The sequence below is a fragment of the Triticum urartu genome, chromosome 1 (assembly GCF_003073215.2).
Source record: "Triticum urartu cultivar G1812 chromosome 1, Tu2.1, whole genome shotgun sequence".
Classification (NCBI taxonomy): Eukaryota; Viridiplantae; Streptophyta; class Magnoliopsida; order Poales; family Poaceae; genus Triticum; species Triticum urartu.
In genome coordinates, this window is record NC_053022.1 from 230,016,449 (window position 1) to 230,036,751 (window position 20,303).

A 20,303-nucleotide genomic window follows, 5' to 3' on the forward strand; every position below is an offset into this window, starting at 1 on the left:
ACTTTATATCTTTTTGTGCAGATAGGGATATCCATTTCACCTTGATGCTATTGTGACCTTTTGGTGAACTGCACAAAACACTTTTTTGGAATGAGTGTCTTGTGCAGTTCAACTAAAATGTCACATGGGCAACATCTCTCAATTTTGGTGGAACTACACAAAATGGTGATTGGAGTTTCCAAAATCTCCGTTAATTTCTGTTGGTAATCTCGTGGAACATTTTATTAACCTTTGCAAGATAAGCCGTCACGGTCACCACAATGGAACTTTATTTGAGTGGAGTTGCACAAAAGGATAAGCAAATTATATTTGCACCTTACATGAGCCGGACAGCCAACCTTAATGTTCCTCAATTTTAGTGCAACTTCTAAAGAAGAACCTGCCAGCTCACGTGAGCAAGTACTTCTTGCTAGCTGAATGATGCAATCTTTGCTTCCTTTCAGGTGAACTGCAGAAAAAGGCGCATGAATTGAATCATGGAACTGCAGGCAGGCCTCATCCGAGTGGAGCTTCAGGTTGAGTTCAAGGAGTGCTACTATTATAGTAATCATGCTCTTCTTATCTATGCTGTGCAAACAGGAATACTCAACTACAGATGTTGTGACTGTCAAGAGCATTCGCCAAGTTCTTGGGTTGTATGACATGGCTAGCCAAGATGGATTTAATCCCGATATTCACTTTATCAAAAGGCTCTAATGGGTTGGTTCTAAATCTTGCAAGCTGGGAATCAATGAGATGTGTAGGCATCTTTGTTGTACTTATTATTTGAATCTTATTTGTTGGTTATGAATCTTGCAAGCTGGGGATCAATGAGATGTGTAGGCATATTTGTTGTACTAATTATTTGGATCTTATTTGTTGGTTCTGAATCTTGCAATCTAGGAAACACGGCATGATGATGCAGATGACAACAACCATAACAAATAGTTCAAACTTGGTAGTATTATCTATGTGAAAGTGCGACAAATGTGCTGATCGTGTGCGTCTTGAGAATAATAATTCTAATTGTTGTGCATGTTGATCCTGTGGCACTGATAGAACAAGCCAATGCATTGCTTGTTCTAAGTATAAATTTCTATTAAAGCTAATTAAATTTAAGTAAAGTGACCACTAACTCTTGTTATTATAGTACCAATATAGACCCGCTCATGAACCAACGTGTGGCCGGAGTAGGTTTCTTAATGGAGGCGTTTGAATGCGCCGAGGGTGCATCTTCTGCCGGGTGTGCAGCGGGCGAGGGACGGGTAGTAACTGTTATTGCTTGTACACACTCATTTTACTGTTGAATCCAGTTCCCCAAGAGCTGAAAAATGAACTGATGCCGCCGTCTACCCACTCGTTCACTTGAAGAAACTCCAATGGCGATCCTAGGGGTGAGCCTGCTGGATATTATCGACGTTCTGGGAATGGGGGTCGCCAGAATTTCCTGCCTGCAGCCCACGACGTGGCTTTGCTAGCAGGCCTGTACGGCCCATCTTCATCAACAAGGCATTCAAGATCTTCGCGAGGGGCCAAGCCTTGCGAGGCGGACGATGCAAGACCTCCTCAGGAGCGGCCTCACCAGGCAGGCTCGCGAGGGGCAGAGAGATCAAGGCAGGACAAACCTCGTGAGGTTCTCGTGACGTGAGCCATGACGATTGAGACCAGGCGGGTGCTAGGCGGGCACCAGCGCGCGCAATGTCCTTGTTTCCTCTTTGGTGCTAAGGGGGCAAGCGCAGGCGCAGAGTACCGAGGCATCAAGCAAAGGTTTCCGTATCGGTGCAACGAGACCAAGACCAGCAGGACAGCAAGACGGAGGTCACCATGGAGCCCAAGGCGGCGTCACCACCAAAGCCTTTTGCAGGCGAAGGACACTTTTGTTAGGATAAGCTGTACTAGCTGTCCCCTTTCAAATTGGCCGTTGTTGGCACCCTTCCCGCTCAATATTTGGGGAGAGGACCAGTGCCTCTATAAATAGAACTAGACACCACCGTAGCTAGGGCGACCTCATCTGAGGTTAGAGGCGACCTCATCGGAGATTAGGGGCGACCTCATCTGAGATTAGGGGCAACCTCATCTTAGACTAGAACTAATTCATCCCCACAATCACATCCACCAACAACAAGAACACCTCTCCTCAGGAGGCTGTTCTTCCCCCTGTACTATTCATCCTTGGCCCGAGAGGCAATCCACCACCACCACACTGGAGTAGGGTATTACACCAAAACGGTGGCCCGAACCAGTATAAATCTTGTGTCCTTTGTGTTGCGAGTTCGTCGAGTTAGTCCGTAAGATCTTAGCTGAGTAAGGACGTGGATTGGTAGGGGGGATCTTCGCACGCACCCCGGTGTTCGAACCTTGAGGGTTTTGCCGGAACCCATGATCCGACAGATATGGACTTCAGCAAGGAGTTCCCCTTTCAGTTCGCCGTTCAGTCCTATGGCTGCACCAAGTTGAATGTGATGTACACCAAGGATCCGAACTCTATGAAGCTCTGCCTCACCGAGTTCAAGCAGTACCTACAGAACAAGAAAGCACAAGGTCGCAGGACTAGACCTTGTGCCCGTCCATTCATCTCCCGACAGGGACCAGCGGATCGCCGTCGCCCAGGTATGTGTGCGAGATGAGGTTCTCGTGTACCAATGCTGTAGGGCCATCAGAGGTTCTGGAGCATTCGCCCGTTTCATCAGCATCGCCGACTGCACCTTCGCTATGGTGGGGAGAAGGAAGAACGCAATGATTTGGCCATCTGGTGCAACAAGCTTGTCGACATCCAGAAGGAATACAAGATCATCGGCAACAGGTAGGAGAAGGACTCCGTGGTTGACCTCATCGAGACCATCATCGACCCCTGATACGCCAACATGAAAGAAGACAACGATACCAAAGGACCTGAACACGTGGGAGGTACCTCTGAATCTAGCCTACATAACCTACGCGGCCAAGGACGCATACACGTGCTATGACATGTACATGCGAATCCTGGACATGAGGGCGTGTCTGCTTCCCGTAACCGACGAGTACATGGACAGCCGCATCGTCATGATCAAGCGTGCCAGGAAGGTCTAGATGTTGTACTTTATCTATTTATAAGCATCTTTATCATCTGAGTGTTTCATGCATTAGCTTATGTGCCGTAATTATCTGTTTTGTCCGAAATGTTTCTTTTAAGAACCCATTAACCTGTTTGCTTTTTAGTGGCTATTTGCTTATGTATGTAAATAGTTCACTCGTCCGTATAAAAAACCTAGTTCACTCGGCTGCCGTGCTTTGAATCTCCTTCCTCCCAACATATTCCCCTTCTCCGGTGGACCCAACAGGTCTCATACACAGACATATGGGACCAACCACCTATGTATTTGTATTTCTTTATTTTTTTCAATCTTTCGTTCTCTTCCTATATAGAGGTTGCCCATCATAGCCTATGGTGTTGGCCAAGCCATCCCTCTACTCCCACACATTGTTCGGCAGCGGTAGTTCCACCGGCCTACCCTGCACCCGAACAAGTCAACCCTCGTACTCCCCTCCGCCTGTGTCTTCCCCCACTCCGGTTCGTTCGGTCCGAGGTCTCGACATCATCCTCTGCCTTGGTGCTCTCGCCATGGCGCCACCGTCTATCGTTCCCAACATTGTCAGCAAAACAAGAGGAATCGGGAGACAACTGTTCATCGAGAGGCTGACAGTCCCGGGCCCACTAGGTCTAGGTCCATGGCCTAGGTTTTGTTGTTTAAATGGGCATACCACGACATGTTTCAACATTTTTTGGATCTAGCAGGTATCAAGCGGCCTCTGGGCCTCCCAACCTAGCTTGTCTATAACATCAACAACCCAAGTTATGTTTGTTTTTTCAAGATGACGCACATCTCAGTTCTATTTCTCTATACGAATGCAAAACTGAACCTATGTTTTCTATAAGAATGCAAAAATGAACCTATATTTATATCTTATTTTATTACATATATATATATAATAGAAACAACATAAGGTTCCATTAAACCTGTCATTCGTCCAACCATTTTATAGACCTTCCCACTTCCTTTATTTTTCATTTTCATTAATCCTATATTTGAATTTTCTTCCACTTTCTTTTTCGATGTAAACTGAGTTTCTCCCAGTACTTTTGCCTAGAACCAACTCAACTGTCCCACGTCTAGCCTAAAAAATAATAATACCCCACATCCTATTAACTCATCAAATTAAAATGATATTTTATTTCATAAATTGAAAGTTCTTACAAAATAATAATAATAATTGTGTACATATAACTTGGCAAGTTAACTCCTAGTGATTGCGTACATAAGCTTGCAAATATTTTACTGACCAATGCGGTAATAGATGTTTTTATAACATTTCTCCGTCCAGCCCAACATGATATTTTCACCCAGCCCAGCAAGTCCGCAGATTTCGAGAAAAATCCAAATGGTCTTTAAATTCTACCATATATGTAAATGGGCAGCATAGATGCTACATCATTGTTTCATCCAGCCCACCAAATGGACTAAAAAACAAATGGACTGGCTGACATGTGGGCCAGTAGGTCGAAGCCTAAGCAAGGCGTTGGATTTACATCCAACGGATGACATTCTTCTTCAATCTCTCGTCTTCTTCCCCCAGCACTGCCGGGACCGCCTGCTCATGCCTCTGGTATCAAGTGACATTATTTTGCGTGCCTTAGTGAAACGCTACCCCGCCGACGGCCAGACCATCCCTCCACTCCACACCTCCTGTTATTTTCTGCTGAGTGTAGGCCTACCCCACACCCGAACCACTCAAGTTTCCCATTCCTCTCCGTCTACGACTCCACTGCCGCGTCTTCCCCATCTCCGGGTCGTTCCAATGTGGGGCCTCGCCGTCGTCCACCGCCTCGCTGTGCTCGGCACGGCGTGGTTAACAAATGAGAGTCATCAAAAGAGGACTATACCTGGAGAGCCTGACGGCTGGGACCCACGAGGTCCATGGTCGCACACAAGGAAAGTTCCTCCTTATTAAGTTGTTTCCTCCCCCTGACAGCTGGGACCCACCGGCTGTATCTTTGCACGGAAGGAACTGCCTCCTTGTTATGCGAAAAACCATTCCTCCCGATGATAGCTGGGCCCCGTCAGATTTGGTGGCTGACTTGTGGGCCTACTAAGCAGACGTGTACGCAGGGCTTTGTCAACTTAATCACTAAATGATTCTAGCAGCTGGACCATTGGATGTTAATCCAACAACCGTGCTCCTTCTTCAACCTCTGTTCTTGCTCCTATCTCCCGTGGGCGGCAATTCTTCCGCGCACCCGAACCAGTCAAGTTTCCCACTCCTTTCCATCTGTGACTCCACTGCCGCGTCTTCCCCATCTCCGGGTTGTTATATTCTGGGGTCTCACCGTCGTCCACCGGCCATGGTGCACTCGGCACGATGTGGTCAACATGGTCAACAAACGAGAGTTATCGGAAGATGACTGTACGTGAGAGGCTGACAGTGGGGACGCACCACGCCCATGGACGCATGCATGCAACTGCATCCTTTTTACCTTGGAAAATAATGTTTTGTCCCCCTGACTACTAGAACCACCAGCTACATCTTCGCATGCAAGGAAGTGCGTCCATATTACGGGCGAAAAATAAGATTCGCCCCCTGACTGCTGGGACCCACCAGCTACATCTTCGCACGCAAGGAAGTGCGTGACAGTCAGGACCCACCCAGTCGAAGCGTACATAGCATTGTCATTCTGGTCGTGAATCTGTACGTACATACTGGTCGATCAGTCTGTCTGTAGGCTGCAGCGATGAACCGTGGCCGTGTAAGGAAGGGCACGTGTCGTAGTAGAGGCGCGCATGTAGCATGTACACATACGTACAGCGGACAGGGTGCAAGAAAGTAAATACGACCACGTACGGACATACGGGCAGGGTCTCGAATGCCTACTCACGCATATGTACGACCAGGGCTCGTGTACATGGCTGGGTCGGAACGGAGAAGTTGCGCCGTCGTTGTGATCATGGGGAGGCAACCAGCTGGGTCGGAACGAAATGCGTCGTCGTGTTCATCGGGAGCTAACCGGCTTGGACAGAACAGCCGATGGAAACGAGGCCTGGTGTACCGCAGAACGGAGGAAACATCCTTGTGTTTAACCGACCACGGTCGAAATGGGATCCTGTTCATCTGGAGGGGTCTGGCGTATCGCAAAACGGAGGAAACGGACCACCTACGGTCGAAACGGGGTCCTGTTGATCGAGAGGGGTGTGGCGTACCGCAAAATGGTGGAAACGGACTTGTATTGGAGCGCTACGGTCGAAACAGGGGTCCTGTTCATCGGGAGGGGTGTGGCGTACCACAAAACAGGACTCCACGGGATACTGTTCATCTCTACCGTCGACCTCCACCAGCCTCCACGGGCTACCGTTCATCCTCCGTCGACCACCTCTAGCCTCCACCTGCGACTGTTCATCCACGGGCTCCTGTTCATCCAGCCTCCACCGGCTACTGTTCAACCAGCCCTCTCCACGGGGTCCTGTTCAACCACCCCTCCACGGGCTACTATTCATCCAGCCCTCCACCGGCTACTGTTCAACCTGCCATCCATGGGGTCCTGTTCATCCACTGGCTCGATCGATCGGGGTACTGTTCATCCAGCGGCACCGGCCTCTACTACCACGGGGTCCTGTTCATCCAACCCCCCATCGGGAACTGTTCATCCAAATCCCCCAACAACACTCACTATTCATCAAGAGGTAGCATCGATCGGCTTCAGTTAGCAGCGGTAGCGAAGGAATCACTCGGGTTCAGTTAACAGCAAGGGATCGATCGATCGCTCGGGTTTAGTAACGTGTAGCCTGTAGTGCAATCGCTCGGGTTCAGTTAGAGCGCAACGCCTCGCACACACGCGCGTACGTACAAGAGAAACGCGCATCGCTCGGTCCCCGACCACCCACCATAACTAGGAACTCCCCCGATATTTTCCTCGCCCTCGCTTCTACCACGGTTTTCTCCATCATGGACGGCCCAAAGAATGTCATGCAGCTGCGTCTCCGGCCCGCCCAGGACAAAAAGCCCATTTTCTGTCATGATTTTTGTCACAGAAGTAGGAGCCCACCAAATCTTTGATGATACCGGGTTTTGTCACAATTACCGTCATAGAAGTTTCATTAGCATGACAGAAAAAAAAAATTCGTTCAGCCCAAAATGTCATGGATGTGTCTTTTTTTGTAGTGTGGGTTCGAGAACTATGTAGACATGACCGAAACACATCTCTGGTCAATAACCAATAGCGGAACCTGGATGCTCATATTGGCTCTTACATATTCTACGAAGATCTTTATCGGTCAAACCGCATAACAACATACGTCATTCCCTTTGTCATCGGTATGTTACTTGCCTGAGATTCGATTGTCGGTATCATCATACCTAGTTCAATCTCGTTACCGGAACGTCTCTTTACTCATTCCGTAATGCATCATCCCATAACTAACTCATTAGTCACATTGCTTGCAAGGCTTATAGTGATGTGCAATACCGAGAGGGCCCAGAGATAACTCTCCGATACACGGAGTGACAAATCCTAATCTTGATCTATGCCAACTTAACAAACACCATCTGAGACACCTGTAGAGCATCTTTATAATCACCCGGTTACGTTGTGACGTTTGATAGCACACAAATTGTTCCTCCGATATTCGGGAGTTGCATAATCTCATAGTCAGAGGAATACGTATAATTCATGATGAAAGCAATAGCAGTAAAACTAAACGATCCTTATGCTAAGCTAATAGATGGGTCTTGTCCATCACATCATTCCCTAATGACGTGATCCCGTTCATCAAATGACAACACACATGTCCATGGCTAGGAAACTTAACCATCTTTGATTAACGAGCTAGTCAAGTAGAAGCATACTAGGGACACACAGTTTTGTCTATGTATTCACACATGTACTAAGTTTTTGGTTAATACAATTCTAGCATGAATAATAAAAATTTATCATGATATAAGGAAATATAAATAATAACTTTAGTATTGCCTCTAGGGCATATTTCCTTCAGTCTCCCACTTGCACTAGAGTCAATAATCTAGATTACATTGTATTGATTCTAACACCCATGGAGTCTTGGTGCTGATCATGTTTTACTCGTGGAAGAGGCTTAGTCAACGGGTCTGCAACATTCAGATTCGTATGTATTTTGCAAATCTCTATGTCTCCCTCCTTGACTTGATCGCGGATGGAATTGAAGCGTCTCTTGATGCGTTTGGTTCTCTTGTGAAATCTGGATTCCTTCGCCAAGGATATTGCTCCAGTATTTTCATAAAAGATTTTTATTGGACCCGATGCACTAGGTATTACACCTACATCAGATATGAACTCCTTCATCCAGGCTGATTGATTTTCTTCTTCCAAAGCAGCTATGTACTCCGCTTCACACGTAGATCCTGCCACGGCGCTCTATTTGCAACTGCACCAAGTGACAGCTCCACCATTCAATATAAATACGTATCCGGTTTGCGACTTAGAGTCATCCGGATCAGTGTTAAAGCTAGCATCGAAGTAACCATTTACGACAAGTTCTTTGTCACCGCCATAACTGAGAAACATATCCTTAGTCCTTTTCAGGTATTTCAACATGTTCTTGACCGTTGTCCAGTGATCCACTCATGGATTACTTTGATACCTCCCTACTAAACTTATAGGAAGGCACACATATGGTCTAGTACATAGCGTTGCATACATGATAGAACCTATGGCTGAGGCATAGGGAATGACTTTCATTTCCTCTCTATCTTCTGCAGTGGTCACGCATTGAGTCTGACTCAACTTTATATCTTGTAACACAGGCAAGAACACTTTCTTTGACTGATCCATTTTGAACTTCTTCAAAACTTTATCAAGGTATGTGCTTTGTCAAAGTACAATTAAGTGTCTTGATCTATCTCTATAGATCTTGATGCCCAATATATAAGCAGCTTCACCGAGGTCTTTCATTGAAAAATTCTTATTCAAGTATTCTTTTATGCTATCCAAAAATTATGTATTATTTCGAATCAACAATATGTCATCCACATATAATATTAGAAATGCTACAGATCTCCCACTCACTTTCTTGTAAATACAGGCTTCTCCAAAAGTCTGTATAAAACCATATGCTTTGATCACACTATCAAAAGCGTATAAGTAACGCCCCGAGACTGATGTGCCAGGTGTCGTCCAGTTATTCGCTGTTGTTGCCTTGTCATTGCTTGCATGTCATGCATTGCATATCATGTCATCATGTGCATTTCATTTGCATACGTGTTCGTCTCATGCATCCGAGCATTTTCCCCGTTATCCGTTTTGCATTCCGGCGATTTGTTCTCCTCCGGTGGTCATTTCTACCTTTCTTTCATGTGTGCGCATTAAACATTTCCGGATTGGACCGAGACTTGTCATGCGGCCTTGGTTTACTACCGGTAGACCGCCTGTCAAGTTTCGTATCATTTGGACATTGTTTGATATTCCAACGGTTAACCGAGGGACTGAGAAGGCCTCGTGCGTGTTGCAGCCCAACACCCCTCCAATTTGGCCCAAAACCCACCTTACTCTGCTCCATCATCTAGAGCGTTCGATCACGATCGCGTGGCCGCAAACCACACCTCATTTGGACTCTCCTAGCTCCCTCTACCTATATATATGTGTCTCCCTCCGAAATCTTCGCGCAGATCTAACCCTAGCTTCTTCCCACTCCGCCGCCGGACATGTCCGCGCCCGCCGGACGCGTCCAGCCTCCACCTCACGCTATCCAATCAGAAGCCGCCACATCGCCCCGCCGCCACTCTCCTCCAACCACAGCGCGCCATGTCAGCGCCCGCGCCGCCCCACTTCGCCGTCGGCCCGCGGAGCCCATCCGGGGCCCGCGCTGGCCCAGTTTCGCCGCCACCGCACAGGAGCGCCCGGCTCCCCTTCGCCTTACCGGATCGGCGCGCCGCCGCCGCCCCTTCGCCGGCCATCGCCGGAGCTTCGCCCAGCCGCTTCGCCAGGTCACCAGCGCCGCCATCCTCTTCCTCTCTTCTTCTCTCTCTCATGAGCGTCCTCTCTCTGTTCTCCCCAGGGGTCCTCGCCGGAGTCCCATGCCTCGTGCTCGTCGCCGGAGTGGACGGATCTCGCCGGAGCTTCCACCCTCTCGTCGAACCCGGCCTCCCCTTCATCCTTGGGCGTCCTCCGCCCCAGATCCGGTGGCCCCGCCGCCGATCTACCCGTTTCCGGCGCCTCCCGCGCGCCCCCGGCCTTCGCAGCCCTCGCCGGAGTCCCTGTACCGCCGTGCCGCCGCCATGGCCATCCTCGGCTTCGAGCTCAGGAGGAGCACGACGGGGCTCTCGCTCACCTGTGCCTCGTGGGTCGGCCCATCTCTCTAGCTTCCCTGGCCCAGCTCCAGATCCGCGCCGCCCTTCCGGACTGCCTCCTCTTCCTTCACGGGCCGCAGCCCAGGAGTGAGACACCCCCAGCGCCCCGCCTCTTTTTTTTCCTTCCTGCTGTTGGGCTAGTCCATTTCGGCCCGTGATGTTTTTTTTCAGCGCCTGGGATTTTTCCTAATTATTCCAGAGATTGCCAGTTTTGCAGAATAGTCCCCCTAGTTCATGCATTTAATAACTCACTAACCGTGCATCGGATTAAAATGATTTATATATGAAACTTGTTCAGAATTTTGTGTAGATTAATAATATCCAACTTTCATCCATGTTTAAAATATTTAAAATGTTTTTTGCATTAATTTGCTCCTATGTCATGCTAAAATGGTTTAATTCATAACTAAATAACCGTAGCTCCAAATTTAATAAACTTTATATGTAAATGGGGTAGAATTTTGCCTAGTTTAACATGGTGGCCTCACTTTGCATGTTTATCAACTCTAAAACATGGTTTAGGGCAGAACAGTACCAAATCTAAAATATGCTATGGGGATTTACCGGAATTGTTGTTCGTTGCTTCCGGCCTCATTTAAACTTGACTAGATAGGTAGTTTTACTTTGTTTCACCTCTTGCCATGCTAACAACATTTAATATTGTTGGGTACATAAACGGAATCAAACTAAATAACTTATCATGGTGTTTCGTCAATATGCAACTCGTTGCATATTGTGCTCCACTTAATTTTTAGGATTGCTTGTGCACTTTGCCATGCCATGCCTCATTAAACCGGACATGCATCATTCTTGTTTGTGCATCATGCCATGTTGATGTGTTGGTTGTTTACCATGATTGTTTGCTTCTTTCCGGTGTTGCTTCTTCGGGTTGGTTCCGTTAACGTCGTGTTGTGAGGATTCGTTCGACTACGTCCGTTTGTATTCTTCATGGACTCGTTCTTCTTCCTTGCGGGATTTCAGGCAAGATGATCATACCCTCGAAATCACTACTATATTTGCTATGCTAGATTGCTTGCTCTTTTGCTATGCCATTGCTACGATGCCTACCATTTGCTTTCAAGCCTCCCAAATTGCCATGTCAAACCTCTAACCCACCATGTCCTAGCAAACCGTTGATTGGCTATGTTACCGCTTTGCTCAGCCCCTCTTATAGCGTTGCTAGTTGCAGGTGAAGATTGGAGGCCGTTCCTTGTTGGAACATCTTTTATTTACTTGTTGGGATATCATTATATTGCCATGTTATCTTAATGCATCTATATACTTGGTAAAGGGTGGAAGGCTCGGCCTTATGCCTGGTGTGTTTGTTCCACTCTTGCCGCCCTAGTTTCCATCATATCGGTGTTATGTTCCCGGATTTTGCGTCCCTTACGTGGTTGGGCTATAATGGGAACCCCTTGACAGTTCGCCTTAAGTAAAGCTCTTCCAGCAATGCCCAACATTGGTTTTACCATTCGCCACCTAGCCTCTTTTTCCCTTGGGTTGGGCCAGCCCAAGGGTCATCTTATTTTAACCCCCCCAGGCCAGTGCTTGTCTAAGTGTTGGTCCGAAATGAGTAGACTGCGGGGCCACCTCGGGGAAACTTGAGGGCTGGTTTTACTCGTAGGATGTCTCATCCGGTGTTGCCCTGAGAACGAGATATGTGCAGCTCCCATCAGGATGTCGGCGCATCGGGCGGTGTTGCTGGTTTAGTCTTACCCTGTCGAAATGTCTTGTCGTACCGGGATACCGAGTCTGATCGGAATGCCTCGGGTGGAGGTCTATTCCTTCGTTGACCGTGAGAGCTTGTCATGGGCTAAGTTGGGACACCCCTGCAGGGATTTGAACTTTCGAAAGATGTGCCCGCGGTTATGGGCAGATGGGAATTTGTTAACGTCCGGTTGTAGAAAACCTGAAGTTGACCTTAATTAAAATGAATCAACTGCGTGTGTAACCGTGATGGTCTCTTTCCGGCGGAGTCCGGGAAGTGAACACGGTTGTTGGAGTTATGCTTGACGTAGGTAGTCCAGGATCACTTCTTGATCATACTTTTACTGACCGTGCTTTGCCTTCTCTTCTCGCTCTCATTTGCGTATGTTAGCCACCATATATGCTAGTCGCTTGCTGCAGCTCCACCTCATACCTTTTTACCTTACCCATAAGCTTAAATAGTCTTGATCGCGAGGGTGCGAGATTGCTGAGTCCCTGTGGCTCACAGATACTTCCAAAACCAGCTTGCAGGTGCCGATGAGACCGTGCAGATGACGCAACCAAGCTCAGGAGGAGCTCGTTGAAGATCTTGTCCTTTGTGTTGTTTCCGTTCTAGTTGATCAGTAGTGGAGCCCAGTTGGGGTCGATCGGGGACCTTTGTCGCATTTGGGGTTCTTCTTTTATTTTGGCTCCGTAGTCGGGCCATGATTGTATTTGGTTGATGTAATGCTTTATTCATGTAATTGTGTGAAGTGGCGATTGTAAGCCAACTATGTATCTCTTTCCCTTATTATATTACATGGGTTGTGTGAAGATTACCTCACTTGCGACATATGGCTTCAATGTGATTATGTCTCTAAGTCATGCCTCGACACGTGGGAGCTATAGTCGCATCGAGGGTGTTACAGTATATTCCTGTTGGGAAACGCAGTATTTCAAAAAAATTACCTACGATCACGCAAGATCTATCTATGAGAGGGGAGAGTGTGTCGACGTACCCTCGTAGACCGAAAGAGAAGCGTTTAGTAACACGGTTGATGTAGTCGAACGTCTTCCTGATCAAACCGTCCAAGTACCAAACGTACGGCACATTCGGGATCTGCACACGTTCAACTCGTTGACGTCCCTCGAACTCTTGATCCAGTTGAGGCCGAGGGAGAGTTCCGTCAGCACGATGGCATGGTGACGGTGATGATGAAGTTACCGACGCAGGGCTTCACCTAAGCACTACAACTATATGACCGAGATGTGTAACTGTGGAGGGGGGCATCGCACACGGCTAAAAGATCAACTTGTGTGTCTATGGGGTGCCCACTCCCACGTATATAAAGGGGGGGAGGGAGGAGGAGGCCGACCAAGGGGTGGCACACCCAAGGGGGGGAGTCCTACTCCAAGTAGGATTTGCCCCCCTTTCCTATTCCCACAAGGAGAAGGGGGAAGGAAAGAGGAGAAGAGAAGGAAAGGGGGGCCGGCCCCCCAACCCTAGTCCAATTTGGTTTGGGCTAGGGGGTGGGGGTGCCACTCCCTGGTTTGCCTCCTCTCTTCCACCACTAGGTCCATGAGGCCCAATAACATCCGGGGGGTTCCGGTAACCCCCGGTACTCCGAAACTCATCCGAAACGACCCAAAGCATTCGGGTGTCCGAATGTAGCCTTCCAATATATGGATCTTTATGTTTCGACCATTTCGAGACTCCTCGTTATGTCCGTGATCTCATCCGGGACTCCTAACAACCATAGGTCATCAAATCACATAACTCATCATATAAATCATCATCGAATGTTAAGTGTGCGGATCCTACGGGTTTGAGAACTATGTAGACATGACAGAGATACATCTCCGGTCAATAACCAACAACGGAACTTGGATGCTCATATTGGTTCCTAAATATTCTATGAAGATCTTTATCGGTCAAACTGCATAACAACATACGTTGTTCCCTTTGTCATCGGTATGTTACTTGCCTGATATTCGATCATCCGTATCATCATACCTAGTTCCATCTCGTTACCGAAAAGTCTCTTTACTCGTTCCGTAATGCATCATCCCGCAACTAACTCATTAGTCACTTTGCTTGCAAGGCTTATAGTGATGAGCATTACCGGGAGGGCCTAGAGATACCTCTCTGATACTCGGACTGACAAATCCTAATCTCGATCAATGCCAACTCAACAAACACCATCGGAGACACCCGTAGAACATCTTTATAATCACCCAGTTACGTTGTGACGTTTGATATCACACTAAGTGTTCCTCCGGTATTTGGGAGTTGCATAATCTCATAGTCATAGGAACATGTATATGTCATGAATAAATCAATAGCAATAAACTAAACGATCATAGTGCTAAGCTAACAGATGGATCTTTTCCATCACATCATTCTCTATTGATGTGATCCCGTTCATCAAATGACAACACATGTCTATGGCTAGGAAACTTAACCATCTTTGATTAACGAGCTAGTCAAGAGGCATACTAGGGACACTCTATTTGTCTATGTATTCACACATGTACTAAGTTTCTGGTTAATACAATTCTAGCATGATTAATAAACATTTATCATGATATAAGGAAATATAAATAACAACTTTATTATTGCCTCTAGGGCATATTTCCTTCAGTCTCCCACTTGCACTAGAGTCAATAATCTAGATTACATAGTAATGATTCTAACACCCATGGAGTCTTGGTGCTGATCATGTTTTTCTCGTGAGAGAGGCTTAGTTAACGGGTCTGCAACATTCAGATCCATATGTATTTTGCAAATCTCTATGTCTCCCTCCTTGACTTGTTCATGGATGGAATTGAAGCGTCTCCTGATGCGTTTGGTTCTCTTGTGAAATCTGGATTCCTTCACCAAGGCTATTGCTCCAGTATTGTCACAAAAGATTTTTATTGGACCCGATGCACTAGGTATTACACCTAGATCGGATATGAACTCCTTCATCCAGACTCCTTCATTTGCTGCTTCCGAAGCAGCTATATATTCCGCTTTACACGTAGATCCCGCCATGACGCTCTGTTTAGAACTGCACTAACTGACAACTCCACCATTCAATAAAAATACGTATCCGCTTTGTGACTTAGAGTCATCCGGATCAGTGTCAAAGCTTGCATCAACGTAACCGTTTACGAGGAGCTCTTTGTCACCTCCATAAATGAGAAACATATCCTTAGTCCTTTTCAGGTATTTCAGGATGTTCTTGACCACTGTCCAGTGATCCACTCCTGGATTACTTTGGTACCTCCCTGCTAAACTAATAGCAAGGTACACATCAGGTCTGGTACACAGCATTGCATACATGATAGAAACTATGGCTGAGGCATAGGGAATGACTTTCATTTTCTCTCTTTCTTCTGAAGTGGTCGGGCATTGAGTCTGACTCAACTTCACACCTTGTAAGGTAGGCAAGAACACTTTCTTTGACTGATCCATTTTGAACTTCTTCAAAACTTTATCAAGGTATGTGCTTTGTGAAAGTCCAATTAAGCGTCTTGATCTATCTCTATAGATCTTGATGCCCAATATATAAGCAGCTTCACCGAGGTCTTTCAATGAAAATATCTTATTCAAGTATAGTTTTATGCTATTCAAAAATTCAGTATCATTTCCGATCAACAATATGTCATCCACATATAATATCAGAAATACTACGGAGCTCCCACTCACTTTCTTGTAAATACATGCTTCTCCAAAAGTCCGTATAAAACCATATGCTTTGATCACAGTATCAAAGCATATATTCCAACTCCGAGAGGCTTGCACCAGTCCATAAATGGATCGCTGGAGCTTGCACACTTTGTTAGGACCTTTAGGATCGACAAAACCTTCTGGTTGCATCATATACAACTCTTATTTAAGATATCCATTAAGGAATGCAATTTTGACATCCATTTGCCAAATTTCATAATCATAAAATGCGGCAATTGCTAACATGATTCGGACAGACTTAAGCATCACTACGGGTGAGAAGGTCTCATCATAGTCAACTCCTTGAACTTGTCGAAAACCTTTCACAACAAGTCGAGCTTTGTAGACAGTAATATTACCGTCAGCGTCAGTCTTCTTCTTGAAGATCCATCTATTCTCTATGGCTTGCCGATCATTGGGCACATCAACCGAAGTCCACACTCCGTTCTCATACATGGATCCCATCTCAGATTTCGTGGAATCAAGCCATTTTGCTGAATCTAGGCTCATCATCGCTTCCTCATAGTTAGTAGGTTCGTCATGGTCAAGTAACATGACCTCCAGAATAGGATTGCCGTACCACCCTGGTGCAGATCTTGCTTTGGTTGACCTACGAGGTTCAGTAGTAACTTGATCAGAAGTTTCATGATCATCATCATTACCTTCCTCACTAATTGGTGTAGGAATCACTAGAACTGATTTCTGTGATGAACTACTTTCCAATGAGGGAGAATGTACAATTACCTCATCAAGTTCTACTTTCCTCCTACTCACTTCTTTCGAGAGAAACTACTTCTCTAGAAAGGATCCATTCTTAGCAACGAATAGCTTGCCTTCGGATCTGTGATAGAAGGTGTACCCAACAGTTTCCTTTGGGTATCCTATGAAGACACATTTCTCCGATTTGGGTTCGAGCTTATCAGGTTGAAGCTTTTTCACATAAGCATCGCAGCCCCAAACTTTAAGAAATGACAACTTGGGTTTCTTGCCAAACCACAATTCATACGATGTCGTCTCAACGGATTTCGATGGTGCCCTATTTAATGTGAATGCAGCCGTCTCTAAAGCATAACCCCAAAATGATAGCGGTAAATCAGTAAGAGACATCATAGATCACACCATATCTAATTAAGTGCGGTTACGATGTTCAGACACACCATTACGCTGTGGTGTTCCAGGTGGCATGAGTTGCGAAACTATTCCGCATTGTTTCAAATGAAGACCAAACTCATAACTCAAATATTCACCTGCATGATCAGATCATAGAAACTTAATTTTCTTGTTATGATGATTTTCTACTTCACTCTGAAATTCTTTGAACTTTTCAAATGTTTTAGACATATGTTTCATTAAGTAGATATACCCATATCTACTCAAATCATCTGTGAAGTTCTGAAAATAACGATACTCCCCGCGAGCATCAACACTCATCGGACCGCATATATCAGTATGTATTATTTCCAATAAGTTTGCTGCTCACTCCATTGTTCCGGAGAACGGAGTCTTACTCATCTTGCCCATGAGGAATGGTTCGCAAGCATCAAGTGATTCCAAAAGCCCATCAACATGGAGTTTCTTCATGCACTTTACACCAATATGACCTAAACGGCAGTGCCACAAATAAGTTGCACTACCATTATTAAACTTATATCTTTTGGCTTCAATACTATGAATATGTGTATCTCTACTATCGAGATTCAATAAAAATAGACCACTCATCAAGTGTGCATGACCATAAAAGATATTACTCACATAAATAGAACAATCATTATTCTTTGATTTAAATGAATAACCGTCTCACATCAAACAAGATCCAGATATAATGTTCATGCTCAACGCTGGCACCAAATAACAATTATTCAGGTCTAATACTAATATCAAAGGTAGATGTAGAGGTAGCATGCCGACGGCAATCGCATCGACTTTGGGACCATTTCCCACACGCATCGTCACCTCGTCCTTAGCCAATCTTCGTTTAATCCGTAGCCCCTGTTTCGAGTTGCAAATATGAGCAACAGAACCAGTATCAAATACCCAGGCGCTACTACGAGCATTAGTAAGGTACACATCAATAACATGTATATCAAATATACCTTTCACTTTGCCATCCTTCTTATCCGCCAAATACTTTGGGCAGTTCTGTTTCCAGTGACCAGTCTCTTTGCAGTAGAAGCACTCAGTCTCAGGCTTAGGTCTAGACTTGGGCTTCTTCGCTTGAGCAACAACTTGCTTGCCGTTCTTCTTGAAGTTCCCCTTCTTCCCTTAGCCCTTCTTCTTGAAACTAGTGGTCTTGTTGACCATCAACACTTGATGCTCCTTCTTGATTTCTACATCTGCAGCCTTTAGCATTGCGAAGAGCTTGGGAGTTATCTTATCCATCCCTTGGATATTATAGTTCATCACAATGCTTTTTTAGCTTGGTGGCAGTGATTGAAGAACTCTGTCAATGACACTATCATCAGGAAGATTAACTCCCAGTTGAGTCAAGTGGTTGTGGTACCCAGACATTCTGAGTATATGTTCACTGACAGAACTATTCTCCTCCATTTTGCAGCTGTTGAATTTATTGGAGACTTCATATCTCTCAATCCGGGCGTTTGCTTGAAATATTAAATTACTAATGCTCCATGACATTAAAAACATCGTTGTATTCCCGATTCTAAGTCGTAAAGCATGGCACACTTAACTATCGAGTAGTCACCAACTTTGCTCTGCCAGACGTTCATAACATCTGGTGTTGCTCCTGCAGCGGGATTTGCACCTAGCGGTGCTTCCAGGAGGTAATTCTTCTGTGCAGCAATGAGGATAATCCTCAAGTTACGGACCCAGTCCGTGTAGTTGCTACCATCATCTTTCAACTTAGCTTTCTCTAGGAACGCATTAAAATTCAAAGGAACAGTAGCATGGGCCATTTATCTACAACAACATAAACATGCAAAATACTATAAGGTACTAAGTTAATGATTAATTAAAGTTCAATTAATCATATTACTTAAGAACTCCCACTTAGATAAACATCCCTCTAGTCATCTAAATGATCACGTGATCCATATCAACTAAACCATGTCCGATCATCACGTGAGATGGAGAAGTGTTCAATGTGTCACTGCTCTGGGAACGGGGGTCCCCAGACTTGCCTACCTGCGGCTCGCAGCGTGGCTCCACCAGCGGCCCCGTATGGCCCATCTTCACCAGCAAACATTCAAGACCCTTGCGAGGGGCCGAGCCTCACGAGGCGGACAACGCAAGACCTCCTCAGGGCGGCCTCACCAGGCTAGATCGTGAGGGCGGTGAGATCAAGGCAAGGGACACCTCGCGAGGTTCTTGTGACGCAAGCCATGACGACTGGAACCAAGCGGGCGCCAGCGCACGCAGTGTCCTCTTTTCCTCTTTGGTGCTAAAGGGGCAAGCGTAGAGGAGGAGTCCCGAGGCATCAGGCAAAGGTTTCCATATCGGTGCAACAAGACCAAGACCAGCAGGACGGCAAGATGGAGGTCAACGTGGAGCCCAAGACGGTGTCACCACCAGAGCCTTTGGCAGGCGAAAACTACTTTTGTTAGGATAGCTTGTACTAGTTGTCTCCCTTCAAATTCGGCCGTTGTGGGATCCCTTCCCGCTCAATATTTTGGAAGTGGACCAGGGCCTCTATAAATAGGACTAGCCACCACCATAGGAGGGAGTGGGGATTCTGATATTTAACCACACAAGCACACCAAGAACAAAACACCTCTCCTCCCGAGGTTGTTCTTCCCTTGTACTGTTCATCCTCAGTTCAAGAGGCAATCCACCACATGATACGTCTCCAACGTATCTATAATTTTTGATTGCTCCATGCTATTATATTATCTATTTTGGATGTTAATGGGCTTTATTTTACACTTTTATATCATTTTTGGGACTAACCTACTAACCGGAGGCCCAGCCCAAATTGCTGATTTTTCCTAATTTAGAGTTTCGCCGAAAAGGAATATCAAATGGAGTCCAAATGAAATGAAACCTTCGGTAACGTGATTTTCTCAACGAACGTGATCCAGGAGATTTGGAGTGGGCATCAAGAAACAATCGAGGAGGCCACGAGGCAGGCGGCGCGCCTACCCCCTGGGCGCGCCCTCCACCCTCATGGGCCCCTCGTTGCTCCACCGACCTACTTCTTCCTCCTATATATATCCACGTACCCCCCAAACATCTAGGAGCACCACGAAAACCTAATTCCACCGCTGCAACCTTCTGTACCCAAGAGATCCCATCTTGGGGCCTTTTCCAGAGCTCCGCCGGAGGGGGCATTGATCATGGAGGGCCTCTACATCAACTCCTTGGCCTCTCTGGTGATGTGTGAGTAGTTTACTTCAGACCTTCGGGTCCATAGTTATTATAGATGGCTTCTTCTCTCTCTTTGGATCTCAATACAAAGTTCTCCTCGATCTTCCTGGAGATCTATTTGTTGTAATCTTCTTTTGCGGTGTGTTTGTCGAGATCCGATGAATTGTGGGTTTATGATCAAGTTTATCTATGAACAATATTTGAATCTCCTCTAAATTCTTTTATGTATGATTGGTTTATCTTTGCAGGTCTCTTC